General features: G+C 51.0%; 1 pseudogene; it reads left to right on the forward strand.

The window, feature by feature from the left end:
* The first annotated feature begins 3639 nt into the window (after positions 1-3639).
* On the forward strand, positions 3640-18520 carry LOC129651690 (cystatin-B-like; annotated as a pseudogene).
* Positions 18521-21096: the final 2576 nt, after the last annotated feature.

Here is a 21096-nt window from a genome sequence, read left to right on the forward strand (position 1 = left end):
TGCCTAGCTCCAGCAGGGGGGTTTCTGCAGCCTGACACAGGGGCTGCCTGCTTGCCTGGGCCCAAGTTAGGCCAGGCCTGCCTTTGGGATCAGGGGCGTTAGAAATGAGCCAACCAAGGGAGCCCCTGGAGAAGGAAACGGCAACCCACTCCAGTATTCTTACCTGGAAAATCCCATGGACAGAGGAGCCTGGTGGGCTACAGACCAAAGGGTCACAAGGAGTCAGACACAACTGAGCGACTAAGCTCCATCAAGGGAGCAGGTCTGGGGCTTTGCCCACTTAGCCCAGCTGGGGAAGAGCCAGGGAGAAGGGGGTCCAGTGCAGCGCCAGGCTAGAAAGCAGTGGCATTGAGCATGGAGGTCTCTGGGTGCAAGGGAGAGCCCAGGCCCCTGAGCCAAGACACTTGCCAGGGCGCTACACATACTCAATGAATAGAGCCCCTTCAGTCTCCAGGCCTGGAACCCGGCTCTGTTTTATACGAAAACATATGGCAAAACAACAACAACAACAACCCCATCGCAATATTGTAATTATCCTCCAATTAAAATAAATTAATCACATTTTTTATAAAAGAAAGAATTGTTTTAAAAACAGAAAACATACAGTGTCTTTTCTGTGATTCTGATATATTCAAAATTTTCCAAGAAGGCAATGCCTAAGTAATCTAAGGAACTGTCACATTGCATTTAAAAAAATTTTTATTTTTTAATTGAAGGATAATCCTTAACAGAATTTTGTTGTTTTCTGTCAAATATCAACAAAAATCAGCCATAGGTATACCTATGTCCCCTCCCTCTTGAACCTGCCTCCCCATCCCACCCTTCTAGGTTGTTACAGAGCCCCAGTTTGAATTCCCTGAGTTTTACAACAAATTTCCATTGACTATTTTACATATGCTAATGTATGTTTATAAAGCATTCCCAGGGGCTTCTCACCTTTGTAGGAAACTGCTGGCCAGAGTGTACCTGGTGTTGAGGGTCTGCTGGTCCAGTTCCTCCCCATCCTGCCTGCCATGCCCTTCCCAGGCGCATCACACAGATGCATGATCATCCGTGCAGCTACACCCAGGTTTCACAGAGACAGTGTGGACGGTCCACACAGCTGAATGCTCTCTCCAGTCCAGTTCGTGCTTGCTGCATTGTGCATTTGGGTTGCTCCTCAAGTTGTGTGGTGTAACCAGGCCTCCTACACATTTGTATGTTAAAACATACATTTAAAAACGTTAGGTCAGTTTCCTTTATTTCTCCTTCCATTGCAGATGAGGTATTATATGGAGGCTTGAAATGAGATATTTGGGGAGGTTGTGTTGCTTACTGATTTTACCCCAGGATGGTAATGGTTGCCACAAAATACATCAGGAGCTGGGTTGCTGGTTCCGGCCAGGCTTGTGGTCCCCCCACCTTCATGGCTGTGGTCTCTAGGTAGTTCCTGGGCCTTGGCAGATGATGGCCATGGCAGCACCTACATCCTTTCCTGTTCATCCTGGGTCACCGAGTGGACTCAGTCTGTACTAACCAGCTTGCAACCCCCTGCAGGTCACCACACCAGTTCCATAGCTTGTAAATGGATATGGGTTCACAATACAGCGAAGTCCATGGGTGCTCCATCAGGGCAGAGGAAGCAGAAGCTACAATAGCAGTGATAATATGGTCCTTGGATGCCAGCTCATGCTACCCACTGGCTCATGTACTAAATGACATTTTAGTGCAACTGTTCTATGTCAGACCTTGTTCCAGGCAGAAGTCACGCTTGTAAGCAAAACAAGCCCAAGTCTAATGCCATGAGCTGATGTCGCAAGGGGAATATCTAGAGAGAAAACAGACCATTTTGGAGAGAGAGTAAAGAACTATGAAGAGAGTAATATAGATCAAGGAGCAGCATACAGCTCAGATGGTCCGGGAGGGCTTCTAGGGGCAGTGTTGTTTGTCAGAATTGAGTGACACAAACTGGAGCCAGGATTCACAAGCACTCAAGGCAGTGGTGGGAAGTAGCAACTGTTCTCCCATCTGCGTGCTGGGGTAGGGGCTCTGCAGTATCTCATGGGCTCAAAGTGGCTGCCAGCACTCCAGACAGCATGTGTACACAGGACCAGAGAAAAGGCAGGGACTTGCAGTATATGTAAGAGAGGCTGGGGGTGACACTTGGAAAGGTCCCTCTCATCTTCTCAAGGAGGATAAGTCCTCTAAGAAACCTCTTTCTCAGGGAGCTCTCTCTACATCTCATTGAGCAGAACTGCCTGCCCTCTCCTGCCCTGCTTTACTGCGTATTGAAGTGAGGGTCTGGCTCTTTCTCCCTTACAGTGAGAGTGGCAGGAGAGAGTGGGACTAGGTGTGGGAGTTGGCTAGCCTGTCCCATATCAGGACTTCTCAGAAACTGCTTCTCTTTCTCTCCTCCTCTCGCTCTCCCTCACTTGGCTCTAGCTGAGCCATTTTTTTCTCAGTGTTCTTTGAACCATCCCAGGCTGGCCTTGCCCCAGGGTCTTTGCATGTGCCATTCCCCAGAGTGCTCTTCCCCACATGTCTGTCTACACAGCTCCCTCCCCCACCCATCAGGTCTGTATCCAGAGCCCCTTTCTCAGCAAGCCCTTTCCCCACCCAATCCCAACATTTCCCCAGGATCACCTGGGGTGTGGCGACCACAGGCCTCCTGACACGCTGCTCCCAGCATGGAGCCTGGCGCGTGGTAGGTGCTCAAGAATTCATTCATTCCTTTATCCATTCATTCAGGAAACACTGATTAGCGATGACAGGGGAGGTGGAGGTCATTAAAATCCCTCAAGAGCCCTGTGTCTGGTGCGGAAGACAACCTTGTAAACAGACCATCACAGCCGTGTGGTAAGTGCTGGGAGGGTGGTGGGGGATGGGGGGCAGAGAGGCTGCCATGTGAAGCCCAGTGAGCTGAAATGGACTTGACACTAGCTCAACATAGAGATGGGCGCACCTCAGGTGCCCGGCCAGGAGGCGGGAGGGGACTCAGCATCAGCACTCTTTTGAGAGTTCCATGCCTAGTGCAGGGCTGCAGCGACAGTCTAGTGGGAACGTAGTCGGGTGTATCTTCACCTCTGTCTCTCCCTATGTGCAGAGACCCTCAAGGTGGCCCTGGCCTCGCCCTAGGTGCCAGCGCGGGGCAGATGGGCCCTGGCACGTGTCTGTAGAGGACTGGTTGGTGGCGAGCCTCCAGCTCAGGTGTACCAGGTGCATTCCCAGCCCCCTCCCCTCTCCAGCTTCCTAAGCCCTTTGTTTACACAAGCAGCAGCAAGCAATACAAATCACCTGCCTCCACTAATGGAGGGCCCTGCCTGCGAGGCCCCTGACAGCTGTGAGATGCTTTCGGGGAGGGGGAAAGCTTTTGACATTAGGGTGCAATCTCCCGCTCAAAGCCCCCACCCCCAGCCTGGCTGCTGGTGGGGCAGTTAAGTGCAGACTCACACAAAGGATGCTTGAGAACAAAACACCGCAGGAAGATAGGGTTCTGGAGGCACCAGGGTTGTCCTTTCCCTGTGGTCATGGACATCAAGCAGCCCCACTGGTGCTGAAATGTTCTGATTACACCCTCTGCTGTACTGAGAAGACAGAGAAAACCACGTGTACCCAGCTGGTTCAGCCCCAGTGCCTGGTGGCACCTGGCCCTGGGGTCTGGGCAGGTCTTGGAGCAGCACATGAGTTTAGGAGGCACAGGTGTGGGACCTCCTGATGGGGATAGAAGGTGGCGCCCCTTCCCAGTAATCTGGAAACTTCTGGCTGACTCCTGGAGCAAGTGAATAGAATTTGATCCCACTGTTTGGTTCCTATTGTCTTCATTTTCCTAGTTATGCTTCCATGCATGGGTTTTATGGTGGTGGGAAAATGTCTTCTTGAAAGTAAATTATTTTAAGGAAAAGAAAGCACATCATGGAAAGGAAATTATTTACGCCACAGTCAAGGTGACCTGAGCCATGGCTGAAGCTTAGGGGGCTGAGGTCCACATCTGGACTGGGGCCCTGGCTTGTTCAAAGACCCAGCAGAAAGTCCAGCCCCCTCACCTTTGTGCTGGTCGTAGGCTGCGAGATCCCTCTCTCCCTTCCCCCTGTCCTGAATTCCATCTTCAGTAAGAGAAAAGGAGAAGTCCCCTCCCATTTCTGCTCCGTACTGTCCTATGGCCCCACCAGCCAGAAGATGGGACTTCTGGCAGATGCTGATCTGCAGAGAGAGCTATCCCACCCTTAACCACCTGCACAACCAGTTCTCTGCATTAGAGACTCTTTCTTCTAAACACTAGAGGAGCTTCCTGCTACCCGGGTTCCACTTCTGTGTCTGTTTCTCCTTGGCCCTGCCGACCTCTACTCTCCAGGAAGCTGTGGAGCCAACACATGATACTTGTTCCTCCCAGCAGGACCCCACTGTGTTGCCCACTCACTGGACTGTCCTGTCCTGTAAGTTCAGTCTCCAGGCCTTCTACCTAACCTGTGGGCCATTCTGGGACTTGGGCTTCCTCTGAGTTCTATGGGTGTTTGTTTGATATAAAGATGTGGACACAGCATGGAAACGCCCTAATACCATGGCCATCCCCAGTAAGCCACTCACCCACCGGATGGTCTCTGCCTCCTTCTACTCCTTGGCTTTCCCTCCAGTCCCAAGACAGGTTACCTGATGAAATGGCATTGCCAGGGGCACCCACATACACACACAGCTTTTTTCTTTTTAAATAATTTCTGTAGGAAAAACCTTCCCAAAAGAGCGGTTACTTTGCCAAAGGATATGAGCAATTGGGTGGGGGGTTGATTCCAATGCTTTTAATGTCTCAATTGCAAATAGTTAAACATGCTAAGCCCACTTATCATCTTGGGTTCTGATGAACGATTTTTCCCTTTATTTATTAACCACAAGCGGGCTGGCCCCTCTGTTACAAAATTCCAAGCAGTCATTAATTGTTACCAAAGATTGTAGGGTTTTGAAGGAGGTTTGGAGCCAAATGGTGGAGGAATCCACACTCCATCATGAAATCTGTTGGCCCCTCACCCACCTGATAGAAATTTGGGGCCAGAACAAGAAAAGCAGGAATGGCTTTAAGACACTGCCTGGTGCCAACTCAGATTATTACTTTTTTATATATCACCTGTATCGAGATGTAATTCACATGTCATGAAATTCACCCCTTTTAACTGTACAATTCAGTGACCTTTATATTTAGGGTCATGGAACCATCACCAGTAATTCCAAGACATTTTCATCACCCCAAAAGGAATCCCTTAGTAGTTACTCCTAATTCACCCTTCCATGCTCTCCAGCCCAGGGCAACCAGTAATCTCCTTTCTGCCTCTGAGTCTTTCACTATTTTGGACATTTCATATAAATGGATCCTGTAATTTGTGGTCTTTTGTGACAGGTTTCTATCACTCAGCATAATGTCCTCAGGGTTTACCCATATTTCAATATTCCATTCCTTTTTATGACTGAATAATATTCTGTTGTGTGGATGAACCACATTTGCTTACCTACTTGGCTTTTGATGGACATTTGAGTTATTACCGTTTGGGGTTGTTAGGAAAAATACTGCTTGAACACTTGTGTACTGGGTTTTGAGTGGGTACATGTTTTCAATTCCCCTGGATATGTAGGTAGGCTTGAACCTCTGGGCCATGTGATAACTACCTTCAACACTTTGAGGGACCACGAGGCTATTTGCAAAAGTAGCCACACAATTTTCTACCTGGACCAGCAATGTATGAGGGTCCTAATATCTCCACACTCTTGCCAGCACTTGTTATTATTTGTCCTTTGGTACATGGCTGTCCTAGTGGGTATAACATGGTACCTCACTATGGATTTGATTTTGTTTCCCCCATTGACAAGTTATCTTTTGCCTTTTTGTTTTAGCTGTAAGGGTTCTTTGTGTATACCAGATGTAAGACTCTGACCAGATACGTGATTTGTGGATATTTTCTCCCATACTGTGGTTGTATTTTTACCTTCTCGATTGGGTTGTTTGAAGCACAAAAGTTTCTGATTTCAATGATGTCCCATTCAGCATTTTTGGTTTTTTGCTTGTGCTTCTTGGGTTATATCAATTGTCAAATTGAAGGAAGAAAGGAGGTTACCAGAGCTCCCCTTGGCCCTGAGTACACCATGACAACATGAGAACATGAGTTAAACCACACAACAGGTTTATCTGGGAAGGGTCCTTTGTCCATATGCAGAGGGCCTGGTCACCAAGTCTGCAGGGACACGCAGAGAGCCCAGGGGGTGAGTAGGATGGCTGAGCCCCAGAAGCCCCGGCTCATAGCTGGTAATCCTGGCAGTCCTATGCCCTGTAGGGCTCTGTGCCCATCTGTCACATGCGGGCTGGGTGGGACCCTCAGGCCTGACAGGCTAAGACTCTAAGTGCTGTTGGAGTGAAAGCAGCAAAACAACCAGGGGGCCTGTCAGGGACGCCTGGTAGCTGGCGTGAGTGATCATCTTGGGGGATTGACCGGCTGTTTGGGTGTCCCATAAACACGACTTCAAGTGGCCGGGTGACGCCCATCCATCACGTCCGAGGCCGCGGCCCAGCGGCTCTCTGCAGTGGCCTGAGCTGACTCTGCTTTGGCCCCTTCCGGGTGGTGCACAAGTCGTGCCTGACCGCTGACAGGTCACTGATGGATGGGTCCCTCCCCTGCAGAAGTACCACATCCAGGAGGCCTGAGGGACAGCGTGCGGCATAGCAGGAAGAACCTGGGCCTGGACAGAGGCAGAGCTGTCCTGCTGGACAGTGGTCCTGAACCCTGAAAGCAGGCCATGAAGTCAAAGGTCCACAGAGGGAGCCTCCAGCTCAGCAAACAGCAGATCCTCTGGGGTCCCCAGAATTCCCCAACAACCTGCTTGCTCCCTTGCTGCTAAAGCTATGCAGCCCTTCCAGGTTTTCTTCTGGCCCCAGATGAGTACCAGCCACCACCTGGTGGGAAATGGCCACTGTGAGTCCTCTACTGGGGGACAATAGGGAGTAGTGGGGATGTGGCAGCCGGCATAGAGGCTGGCCAGGCCACTCAGGTGTCTGGATGTAGAATAGCCATGTCTTCTGATTCCTCCAGGGACCCCTTGAATGACCCAAACACAGCCATTCCCTGCAAGTTGTGATTCTGTGGGCAACCAGTTAGTTCCTCCTCCCTGCATTTTGTGATATTTCCATCAGGGTTGAGGGCTGGAGAGAGAAATAACAATCTTACCTGGTACTCTGCCAGGGCCAGCAATCGGCCACGTGCTCACTGCCAGCTATGTAGCAGCCCGTTGGCTGTGCCACGGCCTGACTTTATGAGGCCGCTCAATGAGGGGTCCTCAAACACCCCAGTCTTTATCACACATTCTCAGCCAGTGCAGGTGGACAGCTGCACAGACAGGGTGTCCCTCCTCCCTGTGGTTGTCCTTAGGGCCGCTCCTGACTTGGGCTTTCCCTGTCCTTCCCGGCACTCCCCATGTACCTTTCAGTTGGGTGTGGCATATAACTTAGCTAGAGGAATGTGAGCAGAAACGGTGTGCCCTTACGCACCACCTGTCCCATCCCAGCATCTGGGGTCCCCAGGGACAATGACAGGCTGGCCATCAGTGTGACTGTTGTGCTTAGCATTTAGGTGATGGCTTGTTACTGAACAGAGCCCAACCCGTCCTGACTCACAGGCCCCAAGGACTACCTTTAGGGCAATACCTGTGCCCTCCTTTCTAGCGCAATCTTCCCCCAATGCCATAACTGTTATAGAAGCACAGGACTCCCTCTTCCTGGGTCTCGGTCATGGACAGGGGTAAAAATGTTTTTTGAATGGTGGTGTTGTCTTCACTCAACATCATCCCCAGGGCTGGGCTCTGCCCCTATTACACCTATATGGCAACTAAGACTAAATCCCAAACTCCCCACCTGGACCTGCTGGGCTCCTGCCAACTCCCTCAACTTCACAGCCTCCCTGCCCCTCACCCACTCTGCTGCCGTGGCCCCTGCACACCTAGCCAGTGCCCCCAGGGCCTACACACGAGCTGGCCCTCCCTCTGAAACACTCTTTCTCAGTGGTTTCTGCTCATGTTTCAGGCCTCTGCCCACATGTCCCCTCTCAGAGCATGCACCCTGATCCCATTTCAAATTGCCTCTTACTCACATCATTCTTTTTCAACTTTTTATTTGGAAACCTTTTAAAATTTACAGAAAATTTGCAAAAATGAGAACGGGACAAAGAACACAGGCATAGACCTCACCTGCTGTTAACTTTTTATTGCTACGTATTATTGGCTCTTGTTCTGTCTCTCTCACACACACAGTTCAAGGACAAGTTGTAGGCATCGGGGCCGTTTGCCCCTAAATACTTCAGGGTGAATTTCCCAAGAATAGGTCATGCTCTTACGTGGCCATGGTTCAGTTCCCACTTCAGTACCTTTAACGCTGATACCACACTTTTCTCTCATCTGCCATCCATACACCATGGCCTTCATAGCCTTTCCTTCCCCTCCAGCCGCTGATCTGATACAGGGCCAGGCACTGCCCTCAGCCATAGTGTCTCTTTTGTCCTCCTTCGTCTGCAGCAGTGCCCACACCTTTTTTCCTTTTATTGCAGTAGCACTTTTGAAGAATACGGTTTCTTTAGTGGAACACCCCTCAGGTGGGTCTCTCTGAGTTTTCCCCTGTTTGGTTCAGGTTGTGTCTCTCCAGCCGGTGTGAGTGACATGAGGGACGCGTCCCTCTCAGGGCGCTGCGTGGGACCCATGCACCCACTTGCCCTCTGTGGCATCAGTTAACTTGATCACCTACCAAGGTGCTGCCACTGTAACTTTTTGCCTTCTTGCGTCTAATCCAGAGTCTGTTAGGGAACTATGTAAGAGCATGGAAACACCTTGCTCCTCTCATGACTTTCCACCGTGTTTAATATCTGTGGATGGCTCCCACCTTATAAAGGCAGCAAAATGCTGATTTTCAACCTAAGCCTCCCTCTGCATTTGCCAGCTGGTAACAGAACCCTCCGGAGAAGGCAATGGCACCCCACTCCAGTACTCTGGCCTGGAAAATCCCATGGGCGGAGGAGCCTGGTAGGCAGCAGTCCATGGGGTCGCTAAGAGTCAGACACGACTGAGCGACTTCACTTTCACTTCTCACTTTCATGCACTGGAGAAGGCAATGGCAACCCACTCCAGTGTTCTTGCCTGGAGAATCCCAGGGACGGGGGAGCCTAGTGGGCTGCCGTCTATGGGTTCGCACAGAGTTGGACACGACTGAAGCGACTTAGCAGCAGCAGCAGCAGCAACAGAACCCTCAGCTTTCTTCTGTAAAAAAGAGCTCCCCTCCCCTACTCATTTACCCTTATTATAAGGACAGACCACGAATTCCTATTTTTCAATGGCTCATAATCATTACTTTGCTTAAGTGGTTTGGTGCTTCATTTGTCTCAGATTCAGCCAATGGGAGCCCCCACAAGCTGGCTCTGTAACCTTTGACATGCCATCATCATTTTTTCTTTTTTCTTTTTTTTGAGCATTTTCTTTACCATGTAATACATGGTCCAGGCTTATGCTGTATCAACCTTGCCCCGACTTTGGAACCAGCTGTATTCTGAGAAGCTGGATTCCTTTTCCCAGGCCATGACATTAGAGATCACGGTCTGGGAGCTGTGGGTGCTCTGAGATCCCAGTGGCCAGCTGCAAAGCTCTGAACAGACAGAGCCAGAAACACATGATGGGCAATGTGTTCAAAACCTGACATATACAAACAGGCACCTCACTGTGCTCCCTCATATTCCCCGCTGTGGTTTCCACAGGATGCTCTGAAATGATCTGGTTTCCTAATCCCTCTACCTGTTGCTCGTCCTCCAGAGCCATCCACTAGCCCCACAGAGGCAGGAATAGACCTGTCTTGTCCTTCACAGGGGGCCCAAAGTGGAGGAGGCCTTTAAGGACTCTCTAATGAGTGGGTGCAACTCTGTGGTTGCGAGATTTGCCTGAGGTCATTGCGTTTGGAGTGAGGGTCCACGGAACTTGCCATCTGGCTGGGCTGGGTGGTCTCAGCCCCTGGCAGTGGCGGATGAGTTTGCTTGGCAGGAGTTATATGTACCCACCTCCCAGTTACCTTCACTCCAGAGGGTCAGCCTACCTGGGGACAGAGTTGCCCGGGCCACACACCACACTGAAGGTGAGGGCCCGGACCCTGAATCCTCACAGCAGTCCTGCCCTTTGGGGAACCAGAGGCTCCGACACTTCTGTGGAAAGAGGCTGCGGAGCAAATTCTGCCTGAGTGCTTTGGGTTCATGCAGAACCAGGTGATCTGCACGCACTGTGGCAGCCACAGCTTTGGCACCATCTGAGCCTTTTCACTTCTCAGGTGAACACTCTTTTAATACTGATTCAACTCCTCAGCCCCAGAGGGCTGCTGTGGGAGATCCCCCAGCATCTGATTTGCCTTGCCCCAATCCCAAGGGTTAAATAGCCCCAGGCTGTCCTCTGTTTCCCGCCCCTTTCCTGTATCCATCAGGTCTGACTCACCAGCCTGGACTCTGATCCTCACTCTGCCACTGCTCTCTATGGGGCCTTTAATATCCCCCGCCACCAGCCTCAGTTTCCTTTTCTGTTGCTAGGGCTAAGTACCTTTCCCTTTGAAGAGGGATTCCACCTCCCCCAGAGTCCTAGGAATGAGCCCCATGGAGGTCCTGTCTCTGTCCCCAAAACTTTACTGGTTGTTTAACCAGCAGACACAAGAAAGGGAGGGTAGCTCATTTTTCAAACAAAACGGTATCAGATGTGTGATTTGGTTTAAAAAAATATATTTCTGGCAATGGCTTGAGCTTTGCTCAAGAGAGAATGGGGAGGGGGAGGTGGGGGAGGGTCCGGACCCATTCCAGTGGCTTAAAAAACCCCAGATAAGTGTGTGGTGATTAAGCGCGACCATTAGCTCTAATGGGCAGTAATTGGCGATGAGAAATAATTTTCTGGGGCACAACTGCCCCTGGTGCCCCCACGCCCCGGCCCAGTGGGGGGATGGCCAAGGGGCTGATTAACTCCCAGGCAGGAGGAAATGTCGGAGGCACAAAAAGTTTCCAGATTCGAGGGTAATTGGGAGAAGTTATTTCACTTTCCACATCAGGCTGATGAAGGGCCACCCACCTGCCACTGAGGGAGGGGCTGAACTGAGCTGCTTCCTGCCCAGGAATGAAGGGGATGGGCATGTGGGTATCCTAGGCCAAGGGGACGGGGAAGGGGCACAGTTCCCTCCTGTATTGGTGCCCACGGTGCAACCTGGGCAAGTCATTCGTCTGCAGGACGCTGGTGCCTCACTGTCCCGGCAGGGCTGAGGATAACAGCTGCGTGAGGACGACTGTGGGCCTGAGAGAAGGCGGATGCACGCAGCGAGAGAAGGGCCCCAGCACAGCTCATGGTGAGTGTGCCTCCACACAGACCCCCCATGCCCGGCCCCTCCCTCCAGACTTGCTTTTGCATCAACAGGGTCCCATCCTTCCCAGCCTTTAACTCACAGACAAACCCACAGGCAGATAACCCCAGCAGTTCAGATCTCCTCTTCCCCAGAATGAGCCAACCAAAGGCCTCCACTGCTTGTGTGTGTGTGTGTGTGTATGTGTGTGTGTGTGTGTGTTCGTCACTCAGTCGTATCCAACTCTTTGCAATCCCATGGACTGTAGCCTGCCAGGCTCCTGTGTCCATGGGATTCTCCAGGCAAGAATACTGGAGTGGGTAGCCAATCCATTCTCCAGGGGATCTTCCTGTCCCAGGGATCGAACCCAGGTCTCCCACATTGCAGGCAGATTCTTTACCGTCTGAGCCAGGATTCAAGGAAAGACATCCCTCCTGGCTGGGGAGGGTGCAGTCTCCCTCCAGAGAGCTCAGCATGTCCAGTGAGACTAGCTGGACTCCACAGAACCCCTGTGCGTGGTGTCCAGCCTGCCCAGCAGTTTGCATGGCCAATGTGTTCATGTCTCCACCTCACCCCTCCCTGACCCCGCTCAGTCTGACGCTAGAACCAGAGCTGGTCACTTCACACAGTTAATCCAAAGCCCTGCCCATCTGCCCACTCTTTTTCTAAGGCCTGCCTCCATCCTTACCTGGGCCCCCTACTCCCCTCTCCCCCATCCAAAGCACGATCCTTCATTCCCACCTCTCCCTCTTTCTTCCTCTGTTTCTCTCTCCCTCCTTCTCTGTCTCTGTTTCTCTCCTCTCTTCCTCTCGCTCTTTGCTCTTTCTTCCTTTTCCTCCTACCCGTACCCCATCTCTCTCTCTCTCTTTCTCTGGAGTGTGCATTTCACAATGGCTCTAATCCAGGTGAGGGAAATGAACATGGCTCTTGCCCTGGTGAAGCTGATGTTCTACCAGTGACCCAGGCAAGAGCGAACCAACCCAGAAACCAACTCATGTCAAAGAGGTATCTGCCCTGAGAATACAATGAAACATGCTCAAGGGTGGGGAGGAAACTAAGGTGTGTGGTCAGAGAAGGCCTTGCTAAATAAATGAATGAATGAATGAGTGAAGGAGAGGACAAGATCGAAGATCCAGCTGGGGCACCTTAAAGCATAGACGCAAGGCTGTCAGGAGCGTTTCCCTCCCAGTTCATGGAAAGGGCTGTAGTGCGCTACCAGCTTCACAGGAGGCAGATGGCCAGGGCTGGGATGGCAGAGGAGAATCCAGGCATCTGCAGGCCAGGGCTTTGGCTCCAAAGTTGAGGGTATGCGCTGGGCCCTCAGGATGTCTTCACCATTGGCCAGCTCTGTGACCGAGGGCCTCTCTTGGCCCCACAGTGACTCCCACTGAAAATGAGACTCCGGGTGTCACCACCCTCATGGGACAGGCAGGGTGGGGCACCTACATAGGGCTGGCTCGTACAGAGAAGTTTCCAGCGACCATAGCTGCTGCCCAGGGAGCAGTGAAATATCTGTGGACGGGCTTCAGACTTCTTGGAAGAGGGGGTTTGCCTTCTTTTTGCACAGTGTCCGTAAAAATCACAGTGACAGTGACAGGTGTGAATACTCATGCCCAGCACTGTTCTCAGCAGCTAGATATGTCTGTGTAGGCTGTCCCCAACACCCCCGGGAGGCAGGGACTCTTATAGAATCAGAGACCAACATGGAATAACTAGTCCATGTGTCTCTTGGTCCCAGGCACTTTGCCTTCTTAAATGTAATATCATGCTCACTGTGGCCTGTGAGGCAGCTTTCGCTCTGTCAATATGCCCTCTCTACAGATGAGCAGACTGAGGCTCAGGTGCATCACCCCTAGAGGCGCTGTGGAGTTCAGAGGCCTGCAGGTGCCTCTGGTGGTGACCTGGCCCTGCACACACCTGCACGAAGGGCGCCTGCGCGGCGGCAGGAGCTGGCTGGGAGGCCGGGGGCTTTCAGCAGCTCATCGGCGGAACATTTGCATGTAATTTGGGAGCGGGTCACATGTGGGAGTCATCAGGCAGAGGAAAGGCTCAATCAGGGTCTAATCACTGTCTGTTTGGAGGGGTCTGGGCCCAAGTGAAAAATGAAAATGGGCCTATTTTGCTTGAGTGACAACCATCAACGGCCACCTTTGACCTCTGCACTCAGGCTCAGGGTCTGCCTGAGTTTTAAAAACCAGTCACCGGGGAGGCCCCTCCCCCAACCCCTTTGCTCCCTGGATCTGGGCTGGTAGAATTCATTCATTCATCCCTCCTGCTTTCATTCTTTCAATGACCCAGCATCGGGCAGCATGGCAATAGTTAGGACCCTCTCTAGTGGACCTGGGGTTTGAGTCCTGACTGTGGCACTTACCTGCCCGGTGACCTTGGGCAGGTGACTGTCAGGTGTCAGTGGTCCCATCTGTGGAGGGGGGTGGGGCATGTGACACTATGAAACAGCATTCAGTAATGGCTGGTGTGGCGGGGGTCCCAGAACATGAGCAGACTGTGGGCTGCCACGCTAGGGACAGGGACATTGGGCTGGGAAGGGGCTCCTGTGTGAAGGTGCAATGGAGTCCCCATCCTACAGGGGAGGGGGCTGGGGCTCAGCCTGGAAAGTACAGGGGCATCTGCCAGGTGAACTGGAAGCGGGCCATGCAGGCTGGGGATGCAGAGCTGGGAGACCTGAGAGAGGGCAGGAGTAAACATGCCTCAAGAGGGCCATCCATGGGCAGTGACGCTCAGCTAAGTCCCTACTAACTGGGAGCACAGAGTTTCTGCCCTTGGTTCACACCTGAGGGATTCCATCCACCAGGCATCCTCTGAAAATGGTCTCCCAGGAGTCCAGGGCCTTGTGAAGGGGCTCCCAGTCCTCAGGCCCTTCCCTGACACCCTCCAGGCTTGTCCAGGGGCAGACTCCTCTAAATGAAGAAATGACTGACAGCCTGAATGAGTGAAGGAACAGGTGAACCAACAAGCAAGGGTTCCGGCCCTCAAGCTCAGATCCTTGGTGACCGACCTTTTCTTAGATGTCAGGAGCACTGCAGTAGGGGCACTGTCCACCAGGACCAGCTCAGGGGGCGGGGCTGAAGCCAAAGCCTGTTGGGGGTGGACTGGGCCCAACCCGGCTGGCGCCCTGCTGTGTGAGGCTGGAGTTCCAGGTCGGGCCCTTTCAGGCTTGAGGAATTGCTCTCGGGCTGCGGCCCGGGAGGGACGCCCACTACATTAGCGCCTGCCTTGCTCCCTGATGGTGTTTATCGGGATGTGGAACGGGCCTCCAGGAAACCGTCTGGCAGCCCAGGCTTCAGCAAATGGATTGCCAATTAATCAGCATCTATTTATGAGAACGTTTAAACCATTATTAATGTAGTATAAATACGGAACCGCTGGCGGCCCAGGGTGTGTGGGTGGGGGGCCCATCTGCCTAGGAGAACGCTGCCATTACATTCCTGGGGCCTATTCCCACCCCACCCTCCTGGGCAGGGCCCCCACCCCCGCCCCCACCCCCAGGAGCCGCTGCTGCAGGTGATGGCTTCCTCCTGCCGGCCCCAAGCTGCAGGGCAGCCGCCAGTTGGGGTTCTGAGCAGGCCTGCAAATGCTTCCCCACGTTGAAGGGTTTTCAACATGTTCTCACTTAAGATGTGGAGCTGCCATGTGAGGGTCAAGTCCCATCACTCAGTCACTCGGCAGAGGTCTGGCTGAAGCCTCTGCCCCCTTGGGGGAGTGTGTGTCCACTGTTGGGGAGCACTGGGCAGGTGTCCCTACATTGCCCGCTTCTTCTCTTCCCCTCCTTCACCTGCTCTGGACCCACCAGTTGCATCCCGACCATCCTGAGTATCCATCCTGGGAGGCAACAGCCGGAGATGGGAAGGTGGGAGAGAGTGGTCAGGTATGTTCCCAGCCCCTCCCTCAGAGCAGGCCCAGCTCTTAGGCCTGGGGCTAACAGCCTCCCCTCCCAACCATCCAGAAACCCCAGCTTCTTTCCTTGCCCCGTCCATACCTTCGCTTCTCTTCAGAGACACCAGCCTGCATTGTGGGCCTCCTCTTGTGTTCACACCGTCTGGGCCTTCAGTACATGGGGGCCAACTTGACTGGCCACTCTCAGAACTGGGTGTTGGGCTGGACTCTATGAGCCAGCCATGCCTGTGGACTGAAGGTTCCCCCAGGACCCCTAGCTCCATCAGGATAGGACCAGATCCTCCACAAATCACACCTGATTCATCTTCCTCAATATCACCTTGGCTGGTTTTCCTTTGACATTTGCACCCATTTTACAGATGAGAGGCTGTAGCCATAGAGACACAGCAAGCCAGTACCCTTCCCAGCCCCCACCCCTAGACTGATTGGCTGTGTCCTCAGCATGGTTTGAGTGTAACCTACATGGCCACATAGGTCTGTGACATGTGAATATTTACAAATGCTTCCTACAGTTTCCCAGTTTCTCTGTTTTATGAGGAGCTTGACCTGTTTTCTCTCTCTTAGTGCTTTGCATCAAGATAACTGTACATTTGAGAATGAGGTGTCAAGAAGAGCTGTTAGCCTGAGAGGTTCCTCTGCAAAAGAGAAAAAAAAAGCTTGGCTTTGGAGCTGGATGTTATCATATGCATACTGATTTTGAGGACATTCCCTGCTCTGGTTAATTGAGGTGCTAGCTAACCAGGCCAGCTAATGGGATGTTGAGAGCTGATTGCACAATGCTGAAGACATAGGCAGGGCCTCCGAGGCACAGCCTTCATGCTCTGAGTGGCAGGAAGCTGTCCCTCCTGTTAAGCTGGGAGTCACTGGGATGTGCAAAGCTCCTTCCCAGGGCCTCTGCCCTAAGGCACTGCTGCCAGGCTCATGGTTTGTTGTTGGTGTATTTACCAGACAGATCCTGTGCCCCTCCCGGGTGGGGAAAGCGCCTTTACCACCTTCACATCCTGGTGCTTCAGGGAGACACTGAGAAGTATTTGCTGACTAACTGACCAACCACTTGGGAAACTTTGCTCAGAGCCATTTTCCCAGGCTCCTCTCCTCTCTCCCTGGTCATCTACTCAGATGGCCTCCCCTCACCCCACCCCCTGCCCCGTGCTCTTCGTCAGCCCCCAGAGCAGGTCCAAGCCTCTGGAAGCCTTAGAAGACCAAGGGGCCAGGGCTGGCTGCTCCTCATGGAGAATCTGTCTGCCACTTGCTATGGCAGGGGCAGGGGACCCTGGGGCAGGGTTTCACCCATGGTCACTCAGCACCCCAGAAGCCGAGGCTTCTGATGTCCTGAGGCTCTCAAGCTGTCTGCTCTGGACCCCGAGCCCTGGCCCAGCCACACAGGCATGCTGGGAGGGGAGAGAACAAAGAGGCAGCATGTGCCCCTATTTTCTGGCCCCGCTCCCCCGCCCCCCATTAGCCGAGCGAGGATTGTTTATATTACAGCAGGAATTATTCCAGCCCTAATCAGAGGCCCTGCGAGGTTTCGGCATTCGAGGTATTTCTTTACCCAAGGACACTCTCCAATCCTATAATTTCCATTTCCCCAGACGCCCCTGATTGAAAGCAAACATTTTATATTTGGAAAGGAAAAGGGCCATGTGCTATTCATAGCCCAGCCAGGCTGTCCAAGCGGGGCAAGGGGGCGGGCCTGGTGGGATGGACGGATCTGAGAGGGCAGAAGGGGCGTGGGCTGGGTCCCTGGGGTTGAGGGGGTGGGCAGACCCTAGAGCACTATGCCATGGGGAGACTGAGGACAAGGTGGGGAATATGAGCCTCCTTTTTCCTCTTCCATTTCCTCACTGCCTCACCGAGTAGCTCCCACTATTTTTTCCAGGTAAGGACATGGATACCCCCAGTCTTGGAATGGGGCTGAATAAAGTATTAGTACTGTAATTTGGTATGGTCATGGGGCCCCTGGTCTCCACTTTGGGCTCAGCCAAGGTCCCAGGACCAGCTCCTATGTCTCTTCCCGGCACTGCGTACCCCTCCCACATTACTTACCTGCCATGACCCCAGACCTTCTCAGGGACCAAGAGGTTCACCAAGGTCACTGCTAGCCTCCAGGCCTGGTCTCTGCCCTCACCTTTCTCTCCTGACTCAGGGTCTACCCTCTTGCTATGTGTCAAAGGTCCAGGCAATGACCATGTGTCCCTTACTGGGACCATGGTCCCCCCTAAGTAGCCGATGTGTATCTAGCCCTTTCTGCATGCCCGATACTGCTAAGCCTTTTCTAAGATACTTCTATTAATCCTTTGAAGCATACATTATTGTTATTCCATTTTATGGATAAAGAAACCAAGTCTTGGGCTTAAATAAAGTCACCAAGGTCCCATTTCTGTTTTCTTGCATCTCAGTATCTCACTGCTTGCTTCCTAAGGCCAGTGAGATAAACTGAGGCATGTGTCCAGGTCACAGCTCACCCGGTACATGCTAAGTGGTAGGCATTTGATTCGCATTTGAATGAATGCATCTCAGGGCAGCAGGGACACAGCGGGAAGCTTTGTTTCCCTCTGTATTAAATCTGTACTGTTCAATGATTGAGAAATAATTTTTTTCTTAAAATTTAATTTTTATTTTTATCAAAGTAATTCATACTTAGTTTTGTTAGCTGCTTTACTGAGTATAATTTATGTACAATAAAATGCACATAAAATTCCTGCAAGTGATGCTCCTGCGCAACCGCTGGTGCAGCATGACTGCCGCTCCATGACCGCCTCCTGGTGTCCACGGACCCACCACTGAGATGATGTGTGGTGCACCCCCCGCTAAGCAGCTGGCATGGCTGAGATCCAGGCCATTGCTGACAAAGTGAAGCCTCTGCTGGAAGAGAAGGAAAACAAGAAGTTCCTGGTGTTCAACGCTGTGGAGTTCAAAAGCCAAGGGGTTTCTGGGAGGACCTTCTTCATCAAGGTTCAAATGGATGATGACTTCGTGCACATTCAAGTGTTTGAAAGCCTTCCACAGGAGAACAAGCCAGTGGCCTTGACCAGCTACCAGATCCACAAAGGCAGACAAGACGAAGTGATGTGCTTCTAGTCCTGATTTTGCACAGAGTCCATCTCCCACATGGGTCTCACCTCTGCAAACTTGTCTGGGACCACAGGCGGTGCCACTTGGGGTGGAGGTGAGACCCACATCTCGGGTGTCTCTGTTCCTAGCTTTCATTGTGTTCATTTTTTCCCCATCCAATAAATGATCTTAACTAAATTACTTTCAAGGAGGGCTTCTGTTATCTTTAAATACATACATACATATATACATATATATATATATATATATATTCTGTCTTCGCACAAAAATGTAAAAAATTGATTGCTTTTTTAAAAAGCTTTATTGTTGATATAATTCACATATGATACAATTCACCTACTTAAAGCATCCCAGTCAACGTTTTTTTGGCATATTACATTATTTTCAATTGTAGTGAAATGTGTACAGCATAAAATTTTCAATATTAATCATTTTAAGTACAAAATTCAGTGGCAGCACTTATACTCACAATGTTGTGAAACCAAACAGAAACTGTCTCCATTAAACATTAACTCCACAATCCCCACTCCTCTCAGTCTCTGGCACTCACTTCTTTCTGCTTCATTGACTACGCTAAAGCCTTTGATTGTGTGGATCACAACAAACTGTGGAAAATTCTTCAAGAGGTGGGAATACCAGACCACCTTACCTGCCTCCTGAGAAACCTGTATGCAGGACAAGAAGCAACAGTTAGAACTGGACATGATGGACAGGATGGACAGTTAGAACTGGAAAAATGGACTGGTTTCAAATTGGGAAAGGAGTACATCAAGGCTGTATATTGTTACCCTGCTTATTTAACTTATATGCAGAGTACATCATGAGAAATGCCAGGCTGGATGAAGCACAAGCTGGAATCAAGATTGCTGGGAGAAAGATCAGTAACTTTAGATATGCAGATGGCACCATGCTTAAGGCAGAAAGCAAAGAGGAACTAAAGAGCTTCTTTATGAAAGTGAAAGAGGAGAGTGAAAAAGCTGGCTTAAAACTCAACATTTAAAAAACAAAGATCATGGCATCCAGTCCCATCACTTCATGGGAAATAGATGGGGAAACAATGGAAACAGTGACAAACTTTATTTTCTTGGGCTCCAAAATCACTGCAGATGGTGATTGCAACCATTAAATTAAAAGATACTTGCTCCTTGGAAACAAATCTATGACCAATCTACACAGCATATTAAAAAGCAGAGACATTATTTGCCAACAAAGGTCCATCTAGTCAAGGCTATGGTTTCTCCAGTAGTCATGTGTGGATGTGACAGTTGGACTATAAAGTAAGCTGAGCGCCAAAGAATTGATGCTTTTGAACTGTGGTGTTGGAGAAGACTCTGGAGAGTCCCCTGGACTGCAAGGAGATCCAACCAGTCTATCCTAAAGGAAACCAGTCCTGAATATTCATTGGAAGGTGAATGAATTGGATGCTGAAGCTGAAACTCCAATACTTTGGCCACTTGATACAAAGAACTGACTCACTAGAAAAGACCCTGATGCTGGAAAGGTTGAAGGTGGGAGGAGAAGGGGAAGACAGAGGATGAGATGGTTGGATGGCATCACTGACTCAATGGACATGAGTTTGAGCAAGCTCTGGGAGATGGTGATGGACACAGAAACCTGGCGTGTTGTAGTCCATGGGATTGCAAAGAGTCAGACATGACTGAGCAACTGAACTGAACTGAACCGAGTAAGTATGAATCAATATCTCATCCTGGCTTTGATTTGCATTTTCTTGAGGCTGAGAGGCCCTCCACTCCTGGGTGGCAGATCAGCTCCAGGGCAGACAGCGATTACTGGGTAGAAGATAGGCCCTAGGGTGGCCAGCAGCAGCAAAGAGGCTGGGAAGCTCCAGCCTCCCTGGACTCCCTTCCCAGCCACTCCAGCAGGGCCTTTGCCTCCATCCTGGGCCGCACACTGACCAACACCCAACAGCCAGTCAAGGTTTATACACTCAACGAGCACCAGCTGTGGGACAACCAGGGCACCAGGGCACTGGGCACATGTCCAGCTACATGGAGTGGTGAAGGGCATGTCCCTGCTAGTTAGGGCCTCACAAAATGTGGTCCACTGGAGAAGGGAATGGCAAACCACTTCAGTATTCTTGCCTTGAGAACCCCATGAACAGTATAAAAAGGTAAAAAGGTATGACATTGAAAGATGAGCTCCCCCACCCCTACCCATGGTCAATAGGTGTGCAATATGCTACTGGAGAAGAGTGGAGAAATAGCTACAGAAAGAATGAAGAGGCTGAGCCAAAGCAGAAATGATACCCAGTTGTGTTTGTCTGATGGTGAAAGTAAAGTCCAACACTGTAAAGAATAATATTGCATAGGAACCTGTAAGGTCCATGAATCAAGGTAAATTGGATGTGGTCAAACAGGAGATGGCAAGAACAAACATCCACATTTTAGGAATCAGTGAACTAAAATGTATGGGAATGGGTGAATTTAATTCAGATGATCATTATATGTATAGCTGTGGGCAAGAATCCCTTACAAAAAATTAGTAGACCTCATAGACAACAAAAGAGTCCAAAATGCAGTACTCAAAATGGCTGCAATCTCAAAAATGACAGAATGATCTTGGTTCGTTTCTAAGGCAAACCATTCAACATCACGGAAATCCAACTCTATGCCCCAATAGCTTAGTAAAGAATATGCCTGTAATGCAGGAGACCCCGGTTCGATTCCTGGGTCAGGAAGATCCACTGGAGGAGGGATAGGCTACCCATTCCAGTATTCTTGGGCTTCCTTTGTGGC

The sequence above is a fragment of the Bubalus kerabau genome, chromosome 4 (genome assembly GCF_029407905.1).
Source record: "Bubalus kerabau isolate K-KA32 ecotype Philippines breed swamp buffalo chromosome 4, PCC_UOA_SB_1v2, whole genome shotgun sequence".
NCBI classification, from domain to species: Eukaryota; Metazoa; Chordata; class Mammalia; order Artiodactyla; family Bovidae; genus Bubalus; species Bubalus kerabau.